General features: G+C 37.4%; 1 long non-coding RNA gene across 1 annotated transcript; it reads left to right on the forward strand.

Moving 5' to 3' along the window:
- The first annotated feature begins 1,222 nt into the window (after positions 1 to 1,222).
- LOC127127917 (uncharacterized) lies at positions 1,223 to 2,732 on the forward strand. Its single transcript, XR_007805541.1, has 2 exons — positions 1,223 to 2,146; positions 2,260 to 2,732. It is a non-coding gene; the product is annotated as an uncharacterized LOC127127917 (long non-coding RNA).
- Positions 2,733 to 7,670: the final 4,938 nt, after the last annotated feature.

Genomic DNA, 7,670 nt, shown 5'->3' on the forward strand with positions numbered 1-7,670 from the left:
TCGAAGCATTCAGAATGAGTGTAGGAAAGCTCCAGTCTCATCCCTTCTTTACCACTTAAGGCTCGTGACGTACGATCCTAATCGCCATTTATTATATTTTTGAGTTTGTTTTGGAAAAGACCGCTTGACGTTGAATCAAGGGTTCTCTTATTGAGTTTAATTTGAGAAAAAGATCGCTTGATGTTGGATCAAGGGTTTGATTATCGATTGTGGAATGGTGATCGCTCATAATGCCTAAGGAGTAGCTATAAATAAGGGTGGCAAACGGGCATGCCCGCCCCGTTTAGGCCCGCCCCGCAAAAGCCCGCAAAAAAATGGGGCGGGGCGGTCATAGTTGAGGATGTGGGACTAAAACTTAGACCCGCCCCGCAAAAAAGTGAGGGCGGGGCGGGGAAAGCCCGCGGGCACTGCACTATTTAAGCCTAAAAATGCAAAAATTTATGTAAATACACGTGCCCGCAAAAGCCCGCGAAAAAATGGGGCGGACACATTTGAAGATGAGGGCCTAAATCATTGGTCCGCCCCGCACAAAAGTGCGGGCAAAACGGGCTCGCCCCGCGGGCCGAGCCCGTTTTGCCACCCCTAGCTATAAAGCCATAAAAGAAAGCGAGTAAATGAGTACATCGGAAAGGGGAGGGGGTACATGTAAAGTACAAGGGAGTGCGGAAATAAAAGATCTCATTGTCAGGTAGCCCAAGAGAAAGCCATGTGTGTGCAATTGTGTCCTAAACTAGAAAGCATATAAAAAATTATAATTTATCTTTATTCTTGAATGCTCCTTCAATGTTAGGGTTGAATGATTGTCCAAGGCCTTTTGCACGGGTCATAATAAGTCTCAAAGTCCATTGTCCAATGTCCATTACATGTTAAGGGAATTATCTTATTTTTTGTATTTTTAAGTCTTATCCATTTTTAGGTTCATTTTAGAATGAGATGAATATGTACAATATGGAATATAAAGCAAAATAAAGTAAATGACGGAAATTAAAGTGTTAGGAGTAGAAATTAAAAGTTAGAGGTTAGATGCGAAATAGTAAGGAATTAGAATACGGAAATTAAAAGTTAGTAGTTAGACGTTAATTGAAGAAAATAAAAATTATTAGAGAATTAATATCAAAACAAAAATCTAACAAAACTCTAATGTTAACCAATTAACAAAAATGAAATCTAGAATTACTAATAATTAAATTTTAAACCATTAACAAAAATAAAATTCTAAAATATTAACAAATTCTATTCTAAAATATTATCAAGTTCTATCTAAACAAATAGCCATCAATTCACACTCTAATTACCATTATCTATTATTGTTAACTATTACAATAACTAATTGACTTCTAATATCATCTATTAATCTAATTACCTAAAATAAACCTATGCTAATCCTAAATGTTAATATCCTTAATCAAAAAAACAGGAGTAAGAATCTCACAAGAATGGCCCGAACAACAACCAGGACATTAAGGCCCACCCCCAAGGCCCATTAGCCTTTGCCTTTGCAGGCAATGGAACAGAATTTGATGTGAATAATCACCCCTGGCCTGACTTGGAGCCCAAAGCCCAAATTAATACACAAAGAAAGATCCAAAGGCTCGCCTCCTCCTTTCTCCCTCACGCGGCCGTGACCGATCGGGAAGAAATAAGTCGCGCCGGCTTCGTGGCCAGCAGCGGCTATCCCCGGCGATGACGCCATCGGAGCCTCGAATCTAAATAGAAGACCACCGCTCTCAAACGAATCGAGACCTTAACACCGTGCATCAATCGACCTGAACACGGGAATGCAAAATGACATTTACCTTTGAAAACTTCGGTGTTACAGCGTCGATATTCGGTTCACGATCTCCTCGTGCTCCTAGCTCACGCTCGTCATCGTTCGCCGAAGTTCGAATATGGATCTATCATTACGCGTCAATATTCTTCCGATGCTTGGATCTGCTTCGCTTTTCCATGAATTACGTCGTTGTGATGTGAAGGTGGAACTGTTGATTGAGGAAAGGGAAGGAGATGAAGTGATAGGTTCCTGCAGAAATTCCTTTGAAGAACTTCTGCTAACAAAAACGAGAAGAGCAAGAAAGAACTTCTGGAAAAAGAGAAAAATCGCGAGAAAAGAAGGAGATTCTAGAAAAATTCGCCAGCCCTTTCCAAGGTGAGTTTATGCATTTATATAGAACTGTGTTTGCAGTCTGAATTGAATTAGAGTCGCGTTCTTGTTCGTGTTTCGGGTTATTTTAGTTTTCTCTTTAATTTGATATGTTGCAGCTTGGAGTGGTCGGCTTAGGCTTGTGTTCACATCTGCGTATTGTAGCTGCTTGAAGTTGGTATCTGGCTTGTTTGCACACTTGGGAGTTAGCATGCGTTGCCGTTTTGGAATTCCTGCCTTTTGAACTGCATTAATGTTGCAGCTAGTTCTACTCATTGTCGTTTGTAGCTTACGTTTCACATGGCATGGCTTTGATGCGCCGTTGCGGATTTTTGCGGTAATGCTGGCTTGGAGTGAGCTGCAGTCGCGTTACTGATATGATTTACAGCGTGAATACACTGGCTTTTGCATCCTTTTGGTGGCTTATGGTTTGGTTGTGTTGTTTTAGTTGCGTTTACCGCAGCTTCTTGGCTGCGTTTAGAGCTAGCTCACTTTGGATTGTTGCATTGGCTATTACTGTTTTGTTTTATGTGGGATAATTAATTAAAAAAAGATTATTGTAAAATGGAATATGGATTTTGATAGTGGTTAATCTTGAGTAGTAAATGGGCTTAATTGGACTTATTTGGATAAATACAAAATGGATTAAATGGTTTTTGGATTAACTGGTTTAATGGATTTGGATTGGAAAATTTTACCCTATACCCCTACAATTGTACCCATACCCCTACATTAAATTTTATTTGACCAAAATACCCTCATTTCTGTAAAAAAAAAAAAAAATTAAAAAAAAAATTAAAAAAAAAAAACGTACCGGAAGACTTTAGGAAAGACTTCCGGAACACACATAATGCATACCGGAACACTTCTCCAAAGAGTTCCGGTATGCAAATTTTTTTGAATTTTTTTTTATCTGAACCGGAACTCTTTCCTTAAGTGTTCCGGTTTGCTTTTTTTGTGTTCCGGAAGTCTTTCCTAAAGTCTTCCGGTTTGGAAAAATACATACCGGAAGTCTTTTTGCAAGAGTTCCGGTGCGAGGGGTGTGAAAGTGTATTTTTTGCAATTTTCAACTGAATGGTAAAAATGAAATGGTAAATTGGTTAAAACCAATTAAGGGTAAAATGGGAATTTTTAAATTTTTGTAGGGGTATGGGGTTAATTGTAGGGGTACAAGGTAAAATTTTCTTTGGATTGATATGGATATGCATCATGTGGAGAATGAATGGATTAATTGGTTTATTAAATGGATAGTGAATGGATTAGTGAAAATGAAAATGGGCTTTAACAAAAAAAAGAGGAATGGGCTTCAGAAAAATGGTTAAACAAATGGCTCATGAAGAAATTGGCCCATAAAGAAAAAGAAGATAAAAAACCGATTAGACTCTAAAATTAGTATGAATCATCACAAGTTGACTTAAAATAAAAAAATGACTTCTAAAAATCAATTTGGCAAATGCGGGTAAAATGATATCCAAAATTAATTTGAACTTCGAAAATCAACTTTAACCTCCAAAATCACCCTTGAATAGTAATCAATATAGGCTTCATAAATCGATTTGAACTTCTAGAACTAATTTGGAGTTAAAATCAATTTGACATTAAAATCAATTTGGATAATGATTATTATACCGCGATAAAAATGATGAATGCATATGCAACAGGTTGATGAATCCAATTGACGCGACTTGTAAATCGGATTGAACCATGCTTATTCAAATGAAATGAATGAATGAAGATGATATGCAAATGTTTGGGGTTAATGGCTTATATGATTATGTGAAGGATAGGGCGAATTTTGGGGTATGACACAACTGCATCCAATTGTTCATGATCTTTGAAGCAATATGGAGTAGTCGTTTAAGTTCTGATTCGTCATTCTCAACTAAAGGCAAGAGCACAGCGGATTTCAAAGTTGGTAGGAAGAGTATTGATCATTGTATTCAATGTAGCCATTTTCCATGTAAATTACCATTCTCAAACTTTGTAAAGATCCATGAAGTCCCGCCATTCGCGGACTACCATTCTATTAAATAAAGTTGAGTTTTTCATCTAATTATTTCTATTCTTATTTACTTTTGTTAAATGAAATTGAATTTTTATGATGATAATTTTGAAATAAATTAATGAATAAATATTTTTCTTAAAATGATAAAAAGCATTCACTTTAAGAATAATCGATTTCAGCAAGAAATGTCAACAACAATCTAAGGGCAGACAAGTCTTAACGTGTGAAGCATTGTTGGTCTTCCCCAAGCAGTTGATTTGGTAACTATTTTCCTCCCCAACGGTTCGTCATTTATCCCCAGCTTGGTCAATGAGTTTCTCCCCGAGTAATTTCTCACCCCCAATAGAGTTGGTGGGTCTCATCCCCGATTGAGTTGATGCTTGGTCCCATTTGCAAATTCATATTCCCTAACTGAGGTGCTCATGCTTTGTATCCCCCAGTTTGTGATTTGGATTATTGGACCCTGGATATCCGAAACCTTTATTTGGTTTCCAGATCCCCATTTGCATTTGTTTGTGTTGCATAATTGCGGCAGTTTCTCCCATGTGTGAGCCAAATCCTGTTATCTTTGCCTTGGAATTGGTTTATTTCGCAATTTTCGAGAAGAATTTGATTATTATTGAGGAATTTGGCGGTCTTTGGATTATTCCAACAAGTCACAGCATCCCCAACAATTTGCTCAATTCCTTATTCAAAGTTTTATCTCTTGTATTCCCAGGTGGAGTTCATCTTCTGATAGAAGATCCCTCGTTCCCGATAGTATTGGATTCTGAGCAGTATTTAATTTCGTCCTCTGCAAGGTTGTCTCCCATTCTACATGATGTTGACTTAAAATTCCCCACAGTGTTGATTTGTTTGGATCCTCAACAGATCTTTCTCTATCCTCGACATATTTGGTTGATTATTCTTCAGCAGTGCTCTTTCCCTACGGAGTTTGCCATGATTGATTGGAAGCATGTTCTCCAAGTCTTTCCCCATCCATAGTTGATTTATTCGGAGCTAGATTATTTATTTTCATCCATAGCATGTTCTCCAATTGGTGTTTCAATCTTGTTGAGATTAGCCGAGTGTTTTAGTGATGGGTCAAATCTTTGTTATTTGTATCCTTTGTGCTATTTTGTCAGCATAATCATAATCACATACATACATATTCGTGCATATATAACACATCATTGGATATTTCATTATGTATTTTTATCGCATTAATTTTTCTTTTGATCCCCTACCTTGGTGATATTGTCTCCCCATGCAGATTTGGTGTGTTTGTCCTCCTTCAATTGTAGAGTGTCAACCCTTTAAGCAGAAAGAGTTTATCCTTTCTCATTCCCCAGTGATTTATTTCCTCGTGGATGATAATTATTCCAGTTTCCCCCCAGTTTATTGTCTGGATGGAACCACTTCCCTTGAGTTATATCCTCATTGGGTTGAGTCTTTGTTTGACCATTTCTTTCTAGTTCTTACCTAGATAGATCTTTTGGTCTCCGAGAGTCTATTACCCAGTAACTGGTAATATTCTTCTTGATTTTGAGTACATTATCGGTACCCAATACCCGGTAAAATGTAATCTACTTCCTTTATTTTTCCCCAGCAGATTCGTTTTCACATTTCCCCGGTAAGTCTATCCTTGATATGTTCATCCTAACCGGTGACGGATATTCTTCCTTTTTGGTTTTCCACCCAGTAAAAAGGTAGTCGTAATCCCTTCTTTTATTCCCCAAAGAGTTAATCCTTGATATGTTCACTTTAATCGGTGACAGATTTTCTCCTCCTCTTTGCGGTCTTCTGCCCAGTAAATGGTATATATAAATCCTACTTTTCCCCTTAGAGTATATCCTTGATATGTTCATTTCAATTGGTGACGAATTCTCTCTTCTTTGTGGTATTCTACCCAGTAATCGGTAGTTATAATTCCAACTTTCCCCTGCTGAGTCTATCCTTGATATGTTCATTCTAACCGGTGACGGATATTCTCCCTTTGGTATTCTACCTAGTAACTAGTAGATATAATTCCTATTTCTCCCCGGAAGTTTATCCTTGATATGTTTACCCTAACCGGTAACAGATATTCTTCCTCTTTCCCTAGGAGCTCTATCCTTGATGTGTTCATCCTAACCAGTGACAGATATTCTTCCTTTGAGTTTATCCTTGATATGTTCACTTTAACTGGTGACAGATACTCTCTCTTTGGTCTTTTGCCCAGTAACCGGTAGTTGTAAATCCTATTTGATCTTTTCTCCTCAGTAGGTTATTCTTACCCAGTAACCGGTAATGAATACACCTCTTTTTTCTCAGCGAGTCATCCTTGATATGTTTACCCTAACTGGTAACGAATGTCCCTCTGTCTGAGTGTATTGATCTTCTTACCCAATATCCGATAGTAGATAAGACATCTCTTTTTACTTCCATGTTGAAGTTTGTTCTTCCCCAGTTGAGTTTGGGTGCGTATTTCCTCAGTGAGGTCACCATCCCCTACAGATAACCTTTTCCCTAGGCCGAGTCCTTCCATTGATTTATTTTCATGGAAAACCCCTCGTGTCTCCAGCAGTTTTCAAGTCGTAGCCTGGCCTACGCATAACTTTTTATCCCCTAGAGTCTATGTCTCCTCAGTGAGTTTTCCTTATAGAATACATTGCACTCATTTGGACTTTCAGTATCTCCAGATTCTTTTCCTTTTGTGGCAATATATTCCTCACAAAGATTATTTTTACATACATTCATATGCATCGTGAGCTCTATTAGGGACCAAAATTTGTTTCTAGATATTTTTATTTAAGTTCATTCTACTGAGTTTATACGAAGATTTTAACCTTCACATCCTTAGTTAGAATGTCCTTAAATAGGGACAACTGTAAGACCCCAATTTTGACCCTAAGATCCATTATGCTATCTCATTATTTGCATTGGCTTTGGGATCATACCTTGGCATCCTCCTTACCCCTCATTCATTGGGTTTGCATTTGGGAGAGATCACCAAGCATATTTTTTATTGTATCATATTTCATTTTTCTTTTGTTTACTAACCAAAATACCAAAAATATGTTTATGTATAGCTTTGTTTCTTTTATAGGTAGTGTGTACATCCATCTATGCCCCATCAAGTTCACATCTAGGTTTTGAGACCCTCGGTGCAAGGAGATCAATTAAGAGATGGTTCAAAATGGTTCTAGACATCATATATGGCTCCCCATTTTCTTCATTTATTATTTGGATCAAGAAATCATCAAGAGTTTGAAGCTAGTTTGCCTTGGAAACCCTAATTCATTTGGGTATCTTGTGTGACTTCCTCAACAAGTTTCTTCAAAAATTGATCAAATATTTCAAGGGATACTTCATATTACATAATATTATACATATATGATCCTCCATGATTCCCAAAGATCGAGAGAACTTCAAGTTTGCAAGTTGGTTCAAAGAGGTTGAACAGAGAAAGTCAACTGGTCAAAACTGGGGTTCCTTAGACCCTATCTCCTACATTGTTTGTCATATTAAAATGATTATAAGATCCAAGTTACTCCTTATGACATT

The sequence above is a fragment of the Lathyrus oleraceus genome, chromosome 3 (assembly GCF_024323335.1).
Source record: "Lathyrus oleraceus cultivar Zhongwan6 chromosome 3, CAAS_Psat_ZW6_1.0, whole genome shotgun sequence".
Lineage (NCBI taxonomy): Eukaryota > Viridiplantae > Streptophyta > Magnoliopsida > Fabales > Fabaceae > Lathyrus > Lathyrus oleraceus.